The sequence below is a fragment of the Elephas maximus genome, chromosome 2, assembly GCF_024166365.1.
Source record: "Elephas maximus indicus isolate mEleMax1 chromosome 2, mEleMax1 primary haplotype, whole genome shotgun sequence".
In the NCBI taxonomy this organism is placed as follows: Eukaryota; Metazoa; Chordata; class Mammalia; order Proboscidea; family Elephantidae; genus Elephas; species Elephas maximus.
Genome location: NC_064820.1, coordinates 2,289,999 through 2,311,636, shown reverse-complemented (window position 1 = coordinate 2,311,636; position 21,638 = coordinate 2,289,999). Strand labels below are relative to the sequence as shown.

Sequence of the window (21,638 nt, the reverse complement as noted above, 5' to 3'; positions counted from 1 at the left end):
ACCATTTCAGGAGGTAACACATGATCAGGAACTAATGGTACTGAAGGAAGAAGCCCAAGCTCCAAGGAAGGCATTAGCGAAAAACAAGGCTCCAGGAACTGACAGAATACCAGTTGAGATGTTTCAACAAATGGATGCAGTACTGGGAGTGCTCACTTGTCTATGCCAAAAAATTTGGAAGACAGCTACCTGGCCAACCAACAGGAAGAGATTCATATTGATGCCTAATTCCCAAGAGAGGTGATCCCACTGAATACGGAGAATATCGAACAATATCATTAATATCACACGCAAGTAAAATTCTGCTGAAGACCATTCCAAAGCCACTGCAGCAGTAGATCGACAGGGAGCTGCCAGAGATTCAGGCTGGATTTAGAGGAAGACGTGGAACCAGGGGTATCATCGCTGATGTCAGTAGATCAACAGGGAGCTGCCAGAGATTCAGGCTGGATTTAGAGGAAGACGTGGAACCAGGGGTGTCATCGCTGATGTCAGTAGATCAACAGGGAGCTGCCAGAGATTCAGGCTGGATTTAGAGGAAGACGTGGAACCAGGGATGTCATCGCTGATGTCAGTAGATCAACAGGGAGCTGCCAGAGATTCAGGCTGGATTTAGAGGAAGACGTGGAACCAGGGGTGTCATCGCTGATGTCAGTAGATCAACAGGGAGCTGCCAGAGATTCAGGCTGGATTTAGAGGAAGACGTGGAGCCAGGGGTGTCATCGCTGATGTCAGTAGATCAACAGGGAGCTGCCAGAGATTCAGGCTGGATTTAGAGGAAGACGTGGAGCCAGGGGTGTCATCGCTGATGTCAGTAGATCAACAGGGAGCTGCCAGAGATTCAGGCTGGATTTAGAGGAAGACGTGGAGCCAGGGATGTCATCGCTGATGTCAGTAGATCGACAGGGAGCTGCCAGAGATTCAGGCTGGATTTAGAGGAAGACGTGGAGCCAGGGATGTCATCGCTGATGTCAGTAGATCGACAGGGAGGTGCCAGAGATTCAGGCTGGATTTAGAGGAAGACGTGGAGCCAGGGGTGTCATCGCTGATGTCAGTAGATCAACAGGGAGCTGCCAGAGATTCAGGCTGGATTTAGAGGAAGACGTGGAGCCAGGGATGTCATCGCTGATGTCAGTAGATCAACAGGGAGCTGCCAGAGATTCAGGCTGGATTTAGAGGAAGACGTGGAGCCAGGGATGTCATCGCTGATGTCAGTAGATCGACAGGGAGCTGCCAGAGATTCAGGCTGGATTTAGAGGAAGACGTGGAGCCAGGGGTGTCATCGCTGATGTCAGTAGATCGACAGGGAGTTGCCAGAGATTCAGGCTGGATTTAGAGGAAGACGTGGAGCCAGGGATGTCATCGCTGATGTCAGCAGATCAACAGGGAGCTGCCAGAGATTCAGGCTGGATTTAGAGGAAGACGTGGAACCAGGGGTGTCATCGCTGATGTCAGTAGATCAACAGGGAGCTGCCAGAGATTCAGGCTGGATTTAGAGGAAGACGTGGAACCAGGGGTGTCATCGCTGATGTCAGTAGATCAACAGGGAGCTGCCAGAGATTCAGGCTGGATTTAGAGGAAGACGTGGAACCAGGGGTGTCATCGCTGATGTCAGTAGATCAACAGGGAGCTGCCAGAGATTCAGGCTGGATTTAGAGGAAGACGTGGAGCCAGGGACGTCATCGCTGATGTCAGCTGGATCCTGGCCGAAAGCAGAGAATACCAGAAGGATGTTTACCTGTGTTTTACTGACTATGCAAAGGCATTCGATTTTGTGGATCATAATAAATTACGGAAAACGTTGGAAAACATGGAAATTCCCCAGCGACATTCTTCAAGGAGATGGAGAAACAAATCACCAACTTCATATGGAAGGGAAAGAGGGCCCGGATAAGTAAAGCATTGCTGAAAAAGAACAAAGTGGGAGGCCTCACTTTACCTGATTTTAGAACCTATTATACTGCCACAGTAGTCAAAACAGCCTGGTACTGGTACATCAACAGATACATAGACCAGTGGAACAGAATTGAGAGTTCAGACATAAATCCATCCACATATGAGCAGTTGATATTTGACAAAGGCCCCAAAACAGTAAAATGGGGAAAACACAGTCTTTTTAACAAATGGTACTGGCGTAACTGGATATTCATCTGTAAAAAAATGAAACAAGACCAATACCTTACTCCATGCACAAAAACAAGCTCAAAATTGATCAAAGACCTAAATATAAAATCTAAAATGATAAGGATCATGGGAAAAAAAATAGGGACAACATTAGGAGCCCTAATACATGGCACAACCAGTATACAAAACATTACTAACAGTGCAGAAGAAAAACTGGATAACTGGGAGCTCCTAAAAATCAAACACCTATGCTCATCCAAGGACTTCACCAAAAGAGTAAAAAGACTACCTCAGACTGGGAAAAAGTTTTTAGCTACGACATTTCCAATCAGCGCCTGATCTCTAAAATCTACAATATACTGCAAAAACTCAACTACAAAAAGACAATAACCCAATTAAAAAATGGGCAAAAGAAATGTGTAGACACTTCACTAAAGAAGACATTCAGGTAGCTAACAGATACATGAGGAAATGCTCATGATCATTAGTCATTAGAGAAATCCAAATCAAAACTACAATGAGACTTCATCTCACTCCAACAAGGCTGGCATTAATCCAAAAAACACAAAATAATAAATGTTGGAGAGGCTGTGGAGAGACTGGAACACTTATACACTGTGGTGGGAATGTAAAATGGTACAACCACTTTGGAAATCGATTTGGCACTTCCTTAAAAAGCTGGAAATAGAACTACCATACGACCTAGGAATCCCATTCCTCAGAATATATCCTAGAGAAATAAGAGTCTTTACACAAACAGATATATGCACACCCATGTTTATTGCAGCTCTGTTTACAATAGCAAAAAGATGGAAGCAACCAAGGTGCCCATCAACAGATGAATGGATAAATTATGGTATATTCAAACAATGGAATACTACACATGGATAAAGAACAGTAAGGAATCTGTGAAACATTTCATAACACGGAGGAACCTGGAAGACATCATGCTGAGTGAAATTAGTTGCAAAAGGACAAATATTGTATAAAACCACTATTATAAGAACTTGAGAAATAGTTTAGACTGAGAAGAAAACATTCTTTTGTGGTTACAAGGGTGGGGAGGGAGGGAAGGAGGGCAGGAGAGGGGTATTCACTAATTCAATAGTAGATAAGAACTACTTTAGGTGAAGGGAAAGACAGCACACAATACAGGGGAGGTCAGCACAACTGAACTAAACCAAAAGCAAAGAAGTTTCCTAAATAAACTGAATGCTTCGAAGGCCAGTGTAGCAGGGGCAGGGATTTGGGGACCATGGTTTCAGGGGACATCTAAGACAATTGGCATAATAAAATCTATTAAGAAAACATTCTGCATCCCACTTTGAAGAGTGGTGGCTGGGGTCTTAAATGCTAGCAAGCAGCCATCTAAGATGCATCAATAAGTCTCAACCCACCTGGATCAAAGGAGAATGAAGAACACCAAGGATGCAAGGTAATTACGAGCCCAAGAGACAGAAAGGGCCACATGAACCAGAGACTACATCATCCTGAGACCAGAAGAACTAGATGGTGCCCAGCTACAACCGATAACTGCCCTGACAGGGAACACAACAGAGAACCCCTGAGGGAGCAGGAGAGCAGTGGGATGCAGACCCCAAATTCTCATAAAAATACCAGACTTAATGGTCTGACTAAGACTGGAAGGACCCCGGTGGTCATGGCCCCCAGACCTTCTGTTGGCCCAAGACAGGAACCATTCCCAAAGCCAACTCTTCAGACATGGATTGGACTGGACAATGGGTTGGAGAGGGATGCCGGTGAGGAGTGACCTTCTTGGATCAGGTGGACACTTGAAACCATGTTAGCATCTCCTGCCTGGAGGGGAGACGAGAGGGTGGCAGAGGGGGTTATAAGCTGGTGAAATGGACACGAAAAGAGAGAGTGGAGGGAGAGAGCGGGCTGTCTCATCTCATTAGGGGGAGAGTAATTGGGAGTATGTAAGAAGGTGTACATAAGTTTTTGTGTGAGAGACTGACTTAATTTGTAAACTTTCACTTAAAGCACAATAAAAATTATTTTTTAAAAAAATGGAAATTCCATAACACTTGTACTCATGAGGAAACTGTATGTAGATCAAGAGGCAGTAGTTGGAACAGAACAAGGGGATACTACATGGTCTAAAGTCAGGAAAGGTGTGTTTCAGGGTTGTATGCTCTTACCATACCTATTCAACCTGTATGCTGAGCAAATAATCCAAGAAGCTGGACTATATGAAGAAGAACAGGGCATCAGAATTGGAGGAAGATTCCTAACAACTTGTGTTATGCTGATGACACAACCTTGCTTGCTGGAAGTGAAGAGAGCCTGAAGCACTTATTAGTGAAGATCAAAGACCACAGCCTTCAGTATGGATTACACCTCAACATAAAACAAAAATTCACAACAGGACCAATAAGCAACATCACGACAGAGAAAAGACTGAAGTCAAGGATTTTATTTTATTTGGATCCACAATCAATACCTACGGATGCAGAAGTCAAGAAATAAAAGGACGCATTGCACTGGGCAAATCTGCTGCAAAAGGCCTCTTTAAAGTGTTGAAAAGCAAAGATGTCACCGTGAAGACTAAAGTGCACCTGACCCAAGGCATGGTATTTTCAGTAGTCTCATATGCATGCGAAAGCTGGGCAATGAATGAGGAAGAATGAAGAAGAACTAATGCCTTTGAATTGTGGAGCTGGCAAAAAATATTGAATATACCATGGAATGCCAAAAGAATAAACAAATCTGTCTTGGAAGAAGTACAACCAGAATGCTCCTTAGAAGTGAGGATGGTGAGATTACATCTCACATACTTTGGACATGTTATCAGGAGGGACCAGTTCCTGGAAAAGGACATCATGCTTGGTAAAGCAGAGAGTTAGCAAAAAAGAGGAAGACCCTCAGTGAGATGGACTGACACAGTGGTTGCAATAATGGACTCAAGCACAACAATGATTGTGAGGATGGCACACAACTGGGCAGTGTTTCATTCTGTTGTACACAGGGTCATTAGGAGTTGGAACCAACTCAAGAGCACCTAACAAAAACAATAACATGAAGTTCTAGGAAGGGTATGAAATTCTAGGGCGGTGTGAAGTTCTAGGACAGTGTGAAGCCCTACGACAGTATGACGTTCTAGGATGGGTATGAAGTTCTAGGATAGTGTGAAGTTCTAGGATGGTGTGCAGTTCTAGGACGGTGTGAAGTTCTAGGACAGTGTGAAGTTCTAGGATGGGTATGAAGTTTTAGGATGTATATGAAGTTCTAGGATGGTATGAAGTTCTAGGATGGTGTGAAGTTCTAGGATGGTGTGAAGTTCTAGGATTGTATGAAGTTCATGGATGAGCACAAAGTTCTAGGATAGATATGAAGTTCTAGAATGGTATGAAATTCTAGATAGGGTATAAAGTTCTAGGATGGTATGAAGTTCTAGGATGCTATGAAGTTCATGGATAGGCACAAAGTTCTAGGATGGTATGAAGTTCTAGGATAAGCAAGGTGTGGGATATCTGGGTGGAATGATATTTCACCCTCAGACATGTCCCATAGAATCCCACTGTGCACCCTTAAAGGGCTTTCCTCTGTCCCAGGATGCACCTCCACAGACGGCAGGGGCCCTGGAGAAAACCTCCACAGATAAATGACACCCAGGGATAAGCTTCCAAGCAATGAATCTGTGTGAGTCGCACTTGCCAGCTTGCAGCTTCAGGGGTGATTTCTTTCCACAAGCCTGTTTCAGGACCTAGGAATTCCATCACTGCCGGCAGACCCAAAGGCTCTGAGCCTCACTTCAGAGTCAGCTTGGAAAGTCACGTACCCAAACTGTGCTGCCTCGACTCGTGAGCTCTACAGGAGCCCCCCGACCCACTGGACAATCACACTCAGGATTCTTAGGCACAGAAAGCATTTAAAAAAAAAAAAAAAAACACTGTCTTAAAGTATGCATTTTTTTAAATGGAGGTGGAGAGGTAGGGTGGATAATGTTTTCTAGACCACTACCTGTCTTCAGGTGTTCCCACCTGCCCAGTGCCACCTTTGTGGGTGACAAGAGAGTAAGGGAGTGGGCATGACTCAAAGGTGGAGGGGAGAGAGGCATGGAAAGACACAACTACATGGGTCAGACCTTCCCCACCAGGACACAGGACTGAGGGGTGTAGGGTGGAGTCCGTCATCAGCAGGCATGTGCTCTCCCAGCTGAAGGGCACCATCAGATGAGCAGCAAATGGCAGGACGTGGCTGAGTCGCTGTGACCTCCCGGTCATATTCCTAATGGACTTAGGAACTGGTCTATGAGCCGACATGTCATGGCCCAGGGACAAGGCTCTGGGCAGGAGGACATGTTGGTCCCAGTCGCTGTCGGGTGGGCAGCAGCTCAAAAGCCACATGGCAAAGGAGCCAGGTCCTGGAGCCACCAGAGTGTCAGACACACATGGGGCAAACTGCTTTTTACTGGCCAGGGAAAGGAAAGACAGCAGCTAGAGAACTTACCGGAAACGAAAGCTTCAGTGAGAAGGACACCAGCTGGGCTGGATCCAGGGCTTTGAACCAGTTCATTCTGGTTCAAACCCCTGCTGAGAATTTGCATTTCCACCCTAATTACACCGAACCAGAATCTACATTTTAACAAGATCCCTGGGTGATTCTTAAATATAATAAATTTTGAGAACCACTGCTCTGCTAGTGATTCTAGCAACTGGTCCCTAACCAAGAGCATTACCACCGCCCGGGACCTTGTGAGAAAGGCAAATCTCAGCAGGGGTTCGAACAGGAAGGAAGCTGCTTGGAACACCGGCAAGGGCTAAGTGTCTGGCGAAGGAGAGACATGATGGTGAGAGGAAGGCCAGGTGAGCAGAGAACTTGACCAGAGGAGGATGATAAGGAGGAAGACAGGAGAATCCCCTGGTTAGGCAAAAAGGGTCATTAAAGAAACCTGAGGAGGGGAGGGGCTCTATCAGGAAAGACGGGAACCACAGCACAGAGCACACCTTCCCAAGGGAGACGTCTGGTCACCTCGCACGGAGCAAGGGCTCGACCTCTGAGCCCTGGGTGCCTGCTCTGAAAAACACGACCTTTTGTCTCTATTTAATAAAAAAGGAAGAACTGTTGCCATGCAGTCAGCTCCGACTCACAGCGACCCCACGTGTGTCAGAGTAAGAACTGAGCTCCACTGAGTTTTCCGTGGCTGATTTTTCGGAAGTTAGATCACCAGGCCCTTCTTCCGAGGTGCCTCTGGGTGGACTCGAGCCTCCAACCTTTCGGTCAGCAGCCAAGCATGTTAACTGCCTGCACACCCAGGGACTCCTCCTGTATTTACAGCCCAGAAACATTAAACTTAAATAAAATGTCTGCCTTTAATTCCTAGCTCAAACTTTAAAGGAGTTTTCCTTCATGGACACCTTGAAAAAGATCCTCCCGTGTTAAGCGTCAGCAAGATGGCGCGAGGTGAGAAGATACAACGGGTTGCACAGATCCACCGTTCCAGGTGCTGAAGTGAACATCCAAGGCCCTTCCTCGTGGCAGCCTGCCAGGATAAAGCTCAGATCCCACACATCTTCCAGCCTCCGGAATCAATATTTTATGTGAACATTTGGATGCTTTTCAGAAGAGGGAATGGCTGGGAAAGAGGAAAAATCATCAAAAGTAACATTCTAGTACACGTTCGCCACTTAGGACTACGTCTTCCCATAACTTGGCACATGACACCGTGTCTACTTTCATTATGACAAAGTCAAGCTCTCAGGCTCATACAAACCAGCGACCACTCTACAGGAGGTTTTAAAGCAAGAAAACATTGCACAGCTTTCTGATCCCCTCCGTTTCAAACGAAGCATTTGCCCTGAGAACAGAGATTTCTCTAACAAGTACCCACTCAGCTGTTTAACAGAACACCTAACTAGCTACCCTTGAAATGTGGAGAACAATCACGCACTAGAAACACAAGAAAACAAAGTAGAACCACAGAAGAGTGCCTGCCCAGACAGTTATTTTGACCAGTCGAAAGCATCAAAAGTGACATCAAAGATAAGAATGCCATCCACTTCCTTGCCATCTAATGAGTGGAATGAAATATTAAGGCAATCTCATGAATAACTCCTCACCACCCACCCACAGTGAGCAATAATTGAGGATTGGCAGGAAAAAAAAAAAAGGTCATTTTATAAATTTGACTCCCAATTGCCTGAATTGGTTAGTGCAAGTTTGGGAGAAGACAAATTGAGAACAAGCAGGTAAGAAATCATACTGGTAAAAGGCCAAGAAAGCTACTGCCCAAAAATCTAGGATTTAAAGCCCTGTCAATCTCAGCTTTTGCATACAACTACAAAACAACTACAAGCACTCAGGAAATAAGGCGTCGTTAAAACTCCTGCCCGAGATGTCATAAAACCAAGAAAAAAGCCACTTGCCATGGAGTTGACCCCGACTCATGGCAGCCCCATGTGTGTCAGACCAGAACTGTGTTCCACAGGGTTTTCAATGGCTCATTTTCTCCAAGGAGTGTCGGGGTGGATTCGAACTTCCAACCTTTTGGTTAGCAACCAAGCACATTAACTGTTTGCACCACCCAGGGACTCCACAGGCATCGCAAACCAAAAAAAACACAGAAAACAATAAACTCATTGTCACGTGGAGCTACGTGGTGTGAGGAAAGCAAGATGCCGGCGAGAGCTAAGGAAGCCCCTGGAAAGAAGACAGAGGGTTCCAAGGCACTAAACCGATGGAAGCTGCAACAAACAACGGGGTGGAGAGGGCTGAAGTCACCAGCTGCCACCCGAGACAACAGTCAAAGAGCAAGAAAATTGCAGGCAGTTCTTACATATCTCTACCCAGAACCTATTTTCAGCTTGCACCCTAACTGCAAAACGTGCCAAAGCAGAACAGAAAGAGCTAGAAGGGGTTCTATGACTCTGCTCTTTCTAAGGGGATAAAAATCAACATGCTCACCTTAAACACTCAGGCTCTGCACACTTAAAAATCTGTGGTAGAAGCCACTGGTAGAAGTCAGCTGCCTCGCCGCTGAGGCTAATGCTCTGCTAAGAAGGTGTTCAAGGACACAGAGCGGGCTCTGTGAACTTCTCCCTCAAAGCCAGCAGCATCTTTCGGGGAGCAGAGCGCCCAGCAGCCGAATGAGACAAAGTCACTCTGGTTTTCAAAGACGTTTCCCCTGAGCTGCATCTATGTAACAAACCTGGCAGAAAAGACACATATTCTAGCAAACAGCTGGGAATTGGGTGTAGCAAACGTTTTGTAGCTAGGTTGACTGATTAGTTTCACTCATTTTATTTGGTCATTTGGTCTCATCGGGAAGCAACCTGAATTTGCTCATTTTCATAACAGAGATCCCAGCTCATCTGGGCACTCAGTGGCCTCAGGCACAGAAACGTGGATACAGTGTCCAGTAAACACAGGTTTTGTGTTTAGGCCCCTGCCAGTTTTACTTACTCGAACTTTAGGGATTATGTCCCAGAATTTTTTTTATTTAATTTTTCTCTAACAGCTTTATTGAGGGATAAGTTACACTCCATAAAACATACCCTTTGTAAGTGTACACCCCAGTGATTTTTAGTGAATTTACAGAAGGGTGCAATCGTCTCCACAGTCCAGCCTGAGAACATTTCTATCACCTCAAAAACACCCCTGGTCCCCACCTGCAGTCACGGTTTCCACCCAGCACCCAACAGCCACTAATCCGCTTTCTGTCTTTCCGCTGTTGTTGTTAGCTGCCCTCACGTCAGCTCCCACTCACGGCAAACCCACCAACAACAGAACGAAACATCGCCCAGTCCTGCGCTAGCCACCTTCACGATCACTGGTATGCTCGAGTCTGTGGTTGCGGTCACTGTGTATGTGGAGCGCCTTCCAACCTAGGGGGTTCACCTTCCAGCACTGTATCAGATAGTATTCTGCTGTGATCTACAGAGTTTTCATTGGCTGATTTTTGGAAGTAGATCTCCAGGCCTTTCTTCCTAGTCTTACTTTGGAAGCTCCACTGAAACCTGCTGAGCACACACGTGTCCACTGACAGACGGGTGGCAGCTGCGCATGAGGTCCACTGGCCGGGAGCTGAACTCAGGTCTCCCACACGGAAGGTGAGAATTCTACCACTCGGCCTCCGTATTTCCCAGCCTCCAGTGCACACCCTCCACCAAGTTAGGAAGACCCCATATACACACAGGTCCCAGGCCCAAGGACCCACCCTGAACCTGAGCAGCAGAAACTAGGTGAGCTCAGAGCCACACTCAGCAGGCAGTTAGGCACATCTATCATCAGGTCCAATTTCACAGCCTCCTGCCTGGTTCCCTCAGCCCATTCTCGATGTCAGCATCTGCTCTAGACGTTATTATTATTCCATGCTTGTTCAGAAGTCCCCCTCACTTCCTGCTGCCCCCTCCCCTTGTCATAGTCTTGGCTGCTGAATCCTTCCTGAGCCATGGGGGTTCTGGTCCACCACAGCTCTCAGCCACCTCCAAGTCCATCTGGACAGTTCAAACACCCCGTGTAGGGCTTCACAGGACTTCTACCCACTCCCACGGGTCACCCGAGGACAACGCTGACTGCACCCACCCAAAACAACCATCACCAGTTGCCGGGCTCTGGCCACGGGTTCATCTACCACAACTGACCTCTCTCTTATGCAAAGTCTAGGTCTGTACCCTGGGGACCGTGCCTGGCCAGAGAGGGTGTAGTTCAAGGCAGAGGCCCCCACATGCCCTGCCCCATCAGCCCAGCACCTCTACAAAACCCTGGGTCTTTGGTCACTGTGTGCCTAGCTGTCCCATGCACCCTCACTCTCATTCTAAATGCAAGTCGACAGCTAGAACGCCCATGAGGGTTTAAGTGACAGATGCCTTCGATGCAAATTCTAACTTAATGCACATTACACGGCAGCCAGCATGAGCAACTGCTTAATGACAGTGTCTGCTGGACAAGCGACGTTTAACACCCAGACAGACTGCTCTGCTTCCAGCCAGCAGTTACAAACAACGCTCCCATCCTTACCATCGGCCAAGCTTTTTACAGCAGACCTCAACCTTGGCCCTGTGGGAGGACGCACAGAGCCCCAGCTGTGATTCTCAAATCCACTTGGTGGCAGGGTGCCTGGTCTAAACGGCCCTGTCCTCTGATGTTCCGGAATGCATTCTCTTTCCACAGCCGCATCTGAAAGCAGTGGGGGCGGGGGGCTGCATCCTTGGGGCTGAGTCGGGAGCTCTCTGGGCTTTTTAACATAAAGAGAAGGACTTTTCTCTGGGGTTCGTTTATGAGGACACACTCTGTTCCAGCCACTTTGTGATTTTGCAGACACATCACGAATAACTGCTTAGTAGGTTTCCTTCTTCCGTGCCTTTTTCGAGGCTGCTTTCCTTCTCGAGGGCACGTCGTCCATCACTGCCAACTGGTGGGTGAATGTGAACCGGGGAAAGCCGTTCTATTCCGTGAGCCATTTGTCCTTGCACAAGCCAGACTGTCACTCGCCTATAGCTTATTTAATTTCACATTTCAGCAAATACAGTATTATTTCTCCAGTAGAGTTGGCTTCTGATAGCATCCTTCTCCTGGTTATTTATCATACGAATCTGTAATTGGATTACCTATTGTGGAAATGCGATTTACTCTCAAATGTACATAAAAGTGCAACATAAAATAAAATTGTTCCAGTGGGTGCTGCCTCGCCAGCTGACACAAGCTCTAGTATAGCCAGCGCCACAGGAACACCGTGACAGATAATGAGTGAGACGGAGAGAAAAAAGATTCATGGGTTCATGGCCTTCCTGAAAGGAACGAAATTCACCCTCTAAAAAATGCATTTTTTTTTTTTACAGTATACCTGTTGGTTCCCCCCCACCCCCCCCAATATTAGTCAGGAAACCAATTCAAAGACACGTGGGAAAGAGTAAATACTGAATGATTTTGCTTTTTTCCAAATGCAATAGTACTGAGCCAATATATTTTAAAACTTAGTGAAATGAAATAAATTGGGCTTCTCTTTGCTCCTGACAACCATTATCCTTGTACTAAGTAAACAGAAAGAAATAAAGGAGGGAAACAAGACAAAGGAGAAGAGAGGGAGAAAGGAAGAGACAGAGGGAGGGGAGGAGGGAAGGAGAAGACAGCAATCCTTTTGGGAAAATTATCAGCTTTCTTGAGCCGTAGTGGGGTTAACCCTACTTTCAGTGTTGTGCCCCAAGTGAAATATAACTTGTCTTTGAAGTTTCGTGGCTTCAAAACACTCTGAAATGCAGAACCTGGATTCCTCAGCTCTAGAACGTTTGAGATGGCAGAAACTGTGTCCATGCCACTGAGGTACAACAAACTGCTCATTACACACCACCCTCTGCTGGATCATGTTTTCACTTGCTTTGTTGTGTTTGGCTCAGATTCTGATTCCAAACAAGTTTTAGGTAGATTCATAGAAAGGGAAATGCTTATCTATGTTGTTATACCCTAGCTTATTTCTTTTTTTTTTTTTTTTTCTTCATTTCTCATTGCCAGAAATTGATGTTGGGCATCTGGATAACCAACACCCGACAAATTCATCAAAGAAATAAGTGATATGTTGACCAAGCATACGGGAAGCTGTTTCCTGATTTCTTCCCAGTGAGCTGCTGCTTACCTGTTGAATAAATCCCTGCACTGAACCTCTGTGAGCAAGAATTAGAGACGGCAGATTGCCCCCTATCTACCACAGCCCTCTTCTGCAGGCACCAAGCAGAGTGATAAAAGCCATTTTCAGAAAGAATTCTGCATCTCAGTTCAAAAAGGATGCTGGGAACAATGTCAATGAAAATGTCAAGGTTGTCAACAACAGTACACAAAGACAGTACAAACAACTGAAAGCACTTAAATATGCTTATCTCGGGATTCAAGAGGACTCTCCCAGAAACTGGCAAACAGACACAGGTGGGCTGTATCCACAATCCTCCCGTGACACACTTGGGTGTAACTCAATTTGTCAGACACTGTAGTTTACATTTTAAAATTATTTCACACTAAACATAAAAACTTTTTACCTCTATTATAATTATACACTAAGCAATTTGTCTGGGTAACTATAGCAACAATTTCAGGAGCATTTTTAAACAGAAATTTGTATAATTTTAGAACTGAGAATGGCAGAGGGTTTAAGCAGGATGGGGGCTGCTTTCTCAAATACCTGCACGTACACTACTACGAAGATGGATTCGGTGCCGGTGACGGATTACAAACTAATTATTCTGTTCTAACTTGCACGCTATAAAACCCATAATAAACCAAACCCATCGCTGTGCAGGCAATGCTGATTCATAGCAACTCTAAAGGACACAGGAGAACTGCCCCACAGGGCTTCCAAGGCTGTAATCTTTACAGAAGCAGACTGCCACATCTTCCTCCCTCGGAGCAGCTGGCAGGTTCGAACCGCCAACCTTCTGGTTAGCAGCTGAATGCTTTAACCATTGCACCACCAGGGCTCATGCTCCCTAATACAAACTCCTTTTTTTGATTAGTTACTAACCTTAGTTAACTCTAGAGTTCATGATTGCTTGTTTGCATAACAGAATGCCTTATAAAGGTCTAACTTCCGACTTGATGTTTAACAAAGTTCTCTTACTGCTCCAGCTTTCCTGTATCAGAAGCAAGGACTCCACTTCAAAGACTTTATGAAAGGAAAAAAAAAAACACGGACGTTCAAACTCCTTAAAAACAATCACCGAGTTAATACCAGTAACCAGTTGATATTCAGTATGTTAGGATTCCTGGTGACTCTCTGTGTGTCACAGTAGAACTGTACTTCACAGGGTTTTCAGCGGCTGATTTTTTGGAGGTAGATCTCCAGGCCTTTCTTTCAAACCACCTTTCTAATGCCAGCAGCGTTCAACATAGTCCCTGAGGACCTGGCCTCTGACACTCTAAGTGACTAGCACACAACACAGGAGAATGCTTGTTGGTTTTAGCCTTTGCTTCCTCTTATCTTTTAACCAATTCCCCCAGCAAGAGGCTCAACACTGTGTGGTCACAGAGACTTCTTCCTGCAAACCCACAAATGGGACTTAGGAAGGTCCGCAAGCCCTCCAAAGCTCTGAAAATGTTTGCACAAATGTGCCTAAATCTGCTTCCCTCCCATGGCCAACAGGGGTTAACAACTGCTACACTGTCCGTTTCTGTGCTTCACTCCAGCTGGCCAGACACTGGGAGGAAATAATGTTTTAAAAGAAAAGGGCAGGGAAAAACACAGGTCCAATTTTACTAAATCCTGAGCATTTCAGAAACTTCTTTTGGACAGAGACAAGCTTTACCAGCCAGGAGACCAAAGCCACTGCTCCCAGCAGGGATTTCGCAGCTGTTTGCCATTAAGACAACCAAATAAGTTAGTGCCGTTAGTAAAAGGCCTAAAAGGATTATCACATTCATCCTCCCCTTGTTAACCTAAGTGCACCCAGGTTAAGGCATGTGAATGAAGGCAGATACCAGGACATCAACCCCAGGGTTCCAGGAGCACACAAATACCAAGTGTGACCCTCCCCAACATGCAGATGAGCTGGTATTTCATGAGGAAAGATTTTACAAGACATCACAGAAAAAACAAAATCTGTGTTTCATGTGGACCAAACTATTACATTTGTAACTGCTTTTTCATTTAAAAACAAACATGGAACAAAACAAACCCTTGGGGGAACAAATCCGTGTTTCCTCTGGGTAAACACAGGCAGAGAGTTATACACCAGATAGGGTATTATCTGCTGTAACTGAAACTGTGAACTGGTCACCCAAAATAGCACACGCTGAACATTAAACCTGCTGCTAAGGAGCAGAATTCCGATAGGACAGAGCAGAGCTGCCCCACAGGCTTTCTTTCCAAGGCTGCAGTCTTTACCGAGGCGGACTGCCACATCTTTTTGCCACAGAGCGGCTGGTGGGTTAAGGGCTAACCTCTTGGTTAGCAGGCGAGTACTTAACCACTGCGCCACTAGGGCTCCTTTGCTAAACATGACTCTCTCAAATAATAAAACGTGTGTTAATTATCAGCTCGTTTAGCAAACCAAATTTGCTGTTATAATTTTCCTTGATAAAGTCTGTTCCTTTAAAGTCTTTTTCTGAAATGCTAACTCTATAAGTCAATAACATCTGCTTTTCAAACTAAGCCATTCCAACCCAGCTCTTCTGGGCAAACTGCGACATATCACTGTTTTTCTTAAAAATAGGATGCAATGCAGCCAACATCTGTAACCCCAGTGTTTCAACTCACGTGCTTCTAAGGGGCAGATGTTTGCGTCGGTCTTAGAGCTCAATACACACTATCTTCACTTAACTTCGATTTCTTTCTGAGCGCAAGTAGGAAAACAGACGCACAGCCAGCAAGTTTTTGCGGATACATTTCGTCTCTGGGAGAAATCTTTCGAGTTGGAAGGCTCGTGTTTAGCAGCCACCACTCGTGCCTCTGCTTCCAGCAAAGCTGACGGCTCCCTGGCCAGCAGGTCACCTCGCCCTAGCCCCGCTCCCCGTGAAATCCTTGCAAGAGCGGCCTGGTCCCGCTGTTTGCAGGACCGCGAGCCTGCCCATCGCCCTCTCTCCGCCCGGAGCGCTCGCTCGCAGCGCCCCCTGCCGGGGTCTCCGGGACGCCGCGGGCGCCGAAAGTTAAAACCCAGCTCCGCCGCCGCGTCCAGGTACAAAGCCAGGCCAGCTCGGAGGTGCGCGCTTCCCGCCAAAGCCGCGCGCCAGGCGGCCCGGGGGCGCGCGGACCTCTGCCTGGAGGCGGGGGTCCGGCACGTCTTAGACCATCAGTGCCCCGCGGGGCCCGCGTCTGCGTCCGGCCCGCGCGACCCTGAGCCGGGATGCGAAGCCCGGGCGCGCGCGGGATGCCGGAGAGGGGCGCCCGCCGGCTGCAGCCAGAGGCAGCCTCGCGGCCTCGGAGACCCTTCCCGGCCTCAGTCTCCCCCAGACCCGGCGCCTCGGGGAGCGGAGCCCAAGTCCCCCTGCGCCCCCGTTTCCCACGCACGCCGCCAAGCCCCTGCCCGGTCGGTGGAGCCAGCGAGGGACCTCGGGGCCGCGAAGCGTCCAACCCCGCGAACCCCCACCGTGCCCCTCGGGGACGCGCAGGCAGGTCCCAGTCCCCACGGCCGCCCGCTCCGCATCCCGCACGCGCAGCCCGGGTCTCGGCAGGGACCGAACTTGCCCCGCGCACTGGTCCCACCGTAGGCGCCCGCCCGGGACGCGGCCCCAGCGCCAAGAGCGCGACCACCGCTGCGCCCCGGTGCCTGCAGTCGGCCCTGCCCGAAACCACCACGAGCCGCCCGCGACCACGGCGCCCCGGGTCCCTCCAGCCGCACGGGCAGCCGGACCCACGGTCACCGCGGACGGACTCTCACCAGGTGCGGGGCGCTGCTGCAGCCTTCATCCGGCGCCGGGGTCCAGGCCGCTCCGAGGGTCCTCGCTGCGCAGCTGGGAAGTCGAGGCAGCCGCCGCCGCTCGCCGTCTCCGGGCTCCCGGCTGGGGGCGCGCGGCCGGCAGGGGCGCGCAGGGTCTCCGCCCGCGGGGACGACCGGCGAGACAGCAAAGTTGGAGCCTGAGCCGGGGCCGCGGGGCGACCCTGGAGGAGGGCGCTGCGGAAGGCGGGCGGGCTCCGGGGCTGCGGAGCTGACCGCGGCTGGAGCGACGCGCAGGGAGCGAGCGCAGGAGCAGCCGCCGCCGGCGCCGCCTTCTCGGCGAGTAGAGAGCGCGGGGAGCGCGGGCCGGAGCGCGGGGCGGAGCGGGTACGCCGCGCCCCGCCCCGGCCCCGCCCCCATCACCGCGCCCCGCCCATCGCGGCCCGGCCCCGCCCCCAGACACGGCCCCGCCCAACACGGCCCCGCCCAGGCTGCACCTCTCCCGCCCGCGCGGGGGAAACCCGAGAGCGCCCCGCTGCGCCAGGCACCTCCCGGGCCCCGCCCCGGCCCCGCCCCCGGCCCCGCCCCTCCCCGGGCGGGACCCCCTCCGCGCCCCCCGCCCCCTCTGTCCCCCCGGGAGCCCCAAGCAGATCCCCTGGTGCGAGTTCGCCCGAGCGCCTACTTTTCGGGGCCCCCTCGCAGCCGAGCAGACCCCTCCGTGGCCCCCGCCCGGACTTGGCGACTCTGGGGGGGCGGCATAAAGGCCGAGGCGGCGCGGCCGAGCTGGGACGTGGCGCGCGCTCCGGGCCCAGGTACGTGCTGTCCCAGCGGGCGGGGCAGGCCCGGGCACCGGACCCGGAGGGGTGATCTTGCCCTTTGGGGAGGCATCCTCCCTGCGGGGTCTCGGAGGGCCAGCTGGGCTGTGGTCCGGCTCACTCGGGTCGACTTTGGGGTGAAATAAGGGACGGGCACAGAGCTGTCCCCGCGTCGCCACGCCGCGCGTTGCTTGCACAGGGTGACCGGCCAATTCTGGGGCAAAAAGGACTTGTTGCTGCGCTTTTGCGGGATCTTCCCGCCTGATCGAGAACTCAGGCGAGAGCTTTGTCACTGGGAAGCAAAACAGGTACCTCGCAGACGCCTCCTGTCACCTGATCTTTGTGGCAGCTAGTCCTCTGGGCGGGCATGCCGAGTGGGGGCTCGGCCGCTGCATTTACACCCGTGGGAGGGCGCGCGGGGACGTTGTCGCGGTGTCAGCGTGCATGGAACTGCGGTGTGGAGCCCTGGGGGCCGGTGTAGCCCCTTGGAGGTGCGGGGCGATCTCCCCACTACTCCGTGTCCACCGCCGAGAGTGGCTGGGAGGCTCCCTTGCAGAAGGACAGACATGAACGCCCCCCAACTCTGCCCCCTCCTAAGCGCCATAAAGACGTCTCCAACCAGCAGGGTCAAGCCACCTGACCGCGGGGGTGGGGGGCTGGGAGCTTTGCAGTATGTCCGTAATGGTACCGTGGAGCTCAGATATGAAACAACCCATCTCTGCGCGGCGTTGCCAAGTCCACACAGCAGCAGACCCGAGGTGGATAGTAGAAGTGCAAATTGCCATTATCTATGTTTCTTTATTTTCTAGAAATATATTAACAGAAGAATTAAGTGAACGCGTATCTGGAAGTTTCCATCAAGCTCAGGCCAAATACGTAGTCTCTGGCCCTGGTGCAGGGGCTGCCCTGCGCTGTGGAGGCCTCCCCGGGGTCCCCACTGCAGGGCGCCCACCCGGCAAGAATGTCCTTAAGCTCCCGGGCCCCTTGGAGGGCCACCTCCGCTGGCCGTGGTGGGAGCACTGCCTATCTCTGAGGACTCAGGTGAAGAGCTTAGCACTGTGCCGGGGCCTCTGGCACAAGGTGCAGCGGCTGGTTCCTGCCATTTCTGTGCTGACGTGGCGCAGGGGCCTCGGAGGCTCCCTGGGCGGAGGAGGCGGGCCGAGGCCTCGCGGCTCCTGGAGGGCAGAGGGGGCGGAGACGCCAGCCCTGCGCTGGAGCACTAGAGCTCTTGGAGGGGTGTGGACCTGGAGCCTCCAGCTGCCAGGAGAAGGGAGACCGAAACCAGGGCCCCGAAGTGTTAGCGGATCATCGTCCCTGCCTCCAGTTTAAAGGCAGTTAACACTTAAAAAAAATTTTTTAAAATCTTGGCATACAGATGTCAACAGTAGGAAGATAACTTTCCAAGCTCCAACCCAGGCCGGCTGATCACTGAGAAGTTATGGCAGGGTGTGTGTTTGTGGGGCGGGAGGTGGGTTGGCCGGCTGATCACTGAGAAGTTATGGCAGGGTGTGTGTTTGTGGGGCGGGAGGTGGGTTGGCCGGCTGAGCACTGAGAAGTTATAGCAGGGTGTGTTTGTGGGGCGGGAGGTGGGTTGGCCGGCTGAGCACTGAGAAGTTATGGCAGGGTGTGTGTTTGTGGGGCGGGAGGTGGGCTGGCCGGCTGAGCACTGAGAAGTTATGGCAGGGTGTGTGTTTGTGGGGCGGGAGGTGGGCTGGCCGGCTGAGCACTGAGAAGTTATGGCAGGGTGTGTGTTTGTGGGGCGGGAGGTGGGCTGGCCGGCTGAGCACTGAGAAGTTATGGCAGGGTGTGTGTTTGTGGGGCGGGAGGTGGGCTGGTCGGCTGAGCACTGAGAAGTTATGGCAGGGTGTGTGTTTGTGGGGCGGGAGGTGGGCCCCTCCTTGCTGTTCACCGGCTCCTGGGTGTACACTTTAGTGATAATGAATTACAAATTGGTAATAAGCAGGGGAAGGAAGGAAATTACAACAGTAAATTGTATATGTATATAAAATTATACGTTAATATTTGTGTGTGGAAACCCTAGTGGTGTAGTGGTTAAGTGCTACAGCTGCTAACAAAGAGGTCGGCAGTTCAAATCCTCCAGGCGCTCCTTGGAAACTCTGTGGGGCAGTTCTACTCTGTCCTATAGGGTTGCTATGAGTCGGAATCCACTCGACGGCAGTGGGTTTGGGTTTTTTTTGGTTATATATGTGTAAAACCCCCATTACATATAATTATAAATTGTCCTTAGGAGTGCATCATTAGTTTGATGAGAAAACCAAAACCAAACCCATTGCCATAAAGTCAATTCCGACTCACAGAGACCCTACAGAACAGAGTAGAACTGCCCGATAGGGTTTCCAAGGAGCACTTGGTGGATTCGAACTGCCGACCCTTTGGTTAGCAGCCTAGCTCCTAACCGCTGCCACGGTCTAAATTGAGGTCATGTTGTGTAACTTTTTTCTTTTCAAGTTCCGTAACTTTCTTGAGCTTTGGTTTCTCAGTCTGGAGCTTAAACACACCTGGCAGGAAAGGTGTAAGCCCTAAATGAGAAACCAGGCTGGGAGTAAATGAACACGAGGGAATACTGACCCAGCACCCAGCACTTAAGTAAGCTCTACACAAATAAAGTTATTTTGAAGTAGGCACAGGGGTTTCCTTTTTCCAGATGAAATCTTTTTTCCTTGCAAAGTCACTGCTCACAAAAGAGCTACTTAAACTCTTTACGTCGTAAAACCAAAGTGATCATGTTTAAGCAAAAATGTCTCATTCTCATCCAATAAAACCGTAGCTCCCCAGTGCCTTTCCAGGGCGGGCCATGCATGTGGTGTAAAAGAAGGTGAAAATGATGAGTCTGGGGCTCTGATCCATGTGACTTGAAAAGGCCATCCATTTCCTGACTCACCTCAAGTTCTTCTTGTAGATTGGAACCGTCCCTGCGGCCGGGAGCTAATTAACCTCTGTTGGCCTGTGTTTACCTCCCTCCCTGTGCTGCAGCTCCAGCCTGATCTCAGGACCACCGTCTCCGACGTCGGGGGCCCCGTGGAGCCAGAGACCCCCACCTAGAAGAGACCCAGCTGCTACGGGGGGCATGAGAAACAGTGGCGGGAACCCTGTGATGTTGAATAAAATTGCATGAAAATCATGAAAAACCTCAGTCCCGAAACCACGGCCTTGTTTTCGTAGGTTTTTCTGTAAATGAACCGGGAGACGCTCAACATTCCTCGCACGCGGGTGTTCTCTTTCCACCCGTTTTCTTTCTTTTACATCCACAGCATTTTAGAAATGATAAACTTGTGTGGTCACCTGGTTGACCCCATCAACTTTTTTTTTTAGTGTGGGTAAACTGAGGCCCAAAGATGTGACGCTGCCTCACCAAGAGGGGCCAGGGCTGCTTTGGGCTCACAGATCCGCAGCCGTGGAGGAACCACGATTATGTGGCAGCAGGTTACCCCCGCTCCCCCTCAGCGTGTGGACAGTTGAAGTCTCTCCAGGTGGGAGGAGATCAGGAAACACTAGCCTACTCAGGCCCCAGGAGTCACCCAAGGAAACTCTCCTCCTTTTAGCACCGTAGCCCAGCCCGCCCGCAGAGTTAAACGGGCCAGTTTTATGGAAAAAGAGCAGCACAGAAACTAAGAACAGAAAGAGGGTACAGCGTGCGTGTCGGTTGCATTTGCGTCAACCTTGACTTAGGGACCCCCCACGAGTGTCAGAGCAGAACTGTGGTCCACAGGGTTTCCAATCGCTGGTTTTTAGGAAACAGATTGCCAGGCCTTTCTGCGAAGGCACCTCTGGGTGGACTCAAACCTCCAACCTTTCAGTGAACAGCTAAGCATTAACTGTCCACACCACCCAGGGACTCCAGGAAGAAAGTATTGTTTGCATATACAAGAGTGAGCATAGATGGATGTGGCGCAAAGTGAGTCTTCCGGTCCTTAACCTGAAGGGCAAGGCCAACCATGCGGGCACCCCCCACCCCTCTGCCAGCCTGTGTCCAAGGCTGGACGAAGATATTTTTGGGCGCCAGGCACCCGCTCTGTCCAAGTTGCTCTCACAGGCTCCCACTTGGGATTCAGCCTCATAAACTGTCCAAAGCTGTCCTAGCGTGGGAGGGAACTTTTCACACAAGAGTGAAACAGTAATTCATTTCTTTTTTTAATATGTATATAATTTTCATTGTGCTTTAAGTGAAAGTTTACAAATCAAGTCAGTCTCTCACACAAAAACCCATATACACACCTTGCTACACACTCCCAATTACTCTCCCCCTAATGAGACAGTCTGCTCTCTCCCTCCACTCTCTCTTTTCCTGTCCATTTTGCCAGCTTCTAACCCCCTCCACCCCCTCATCTCCCCTCCAGGGAGGAGATGCCAACATAGT

General features: G+C 50.0%; 1 protein-coding gene and 1 non-coding gene across 2 annotated transcripts in view; one reads left to right on the top strand and one right to left on the bottom strand.

Moving 5' to 3' along the window:
• Positions 1–16,536, bottom strand: part of SEMA5A (semaphorin 5A) — a 553,896-nt gene extending 537,360 nt beyond the window's left edge. Inside the window, exon 1 of the mRNA XM_049860605.1 lies at positions 16,449–16,536. The gene's annotated coding sequence lies outside the window, so the exon portion shown is untranslated. The remainder of the gene's footprint in view (positions 1–16,448) is intronic.
• A 3,559-nt stretch (positions 16,537–20,095) lies between these two features.
• Positions 20,096–20,163, top strand: LOC126070755 (small nucleolar RNA SNORD123). The gene has a single exon (XR_007516278.1). It is a non-coding gene; the product is annotated as a small nucleolar RNA SNORD123 (small nucleolar RNA).
• Positions 20,164–21,638: the final 1,475 nt, after the last annotated feature.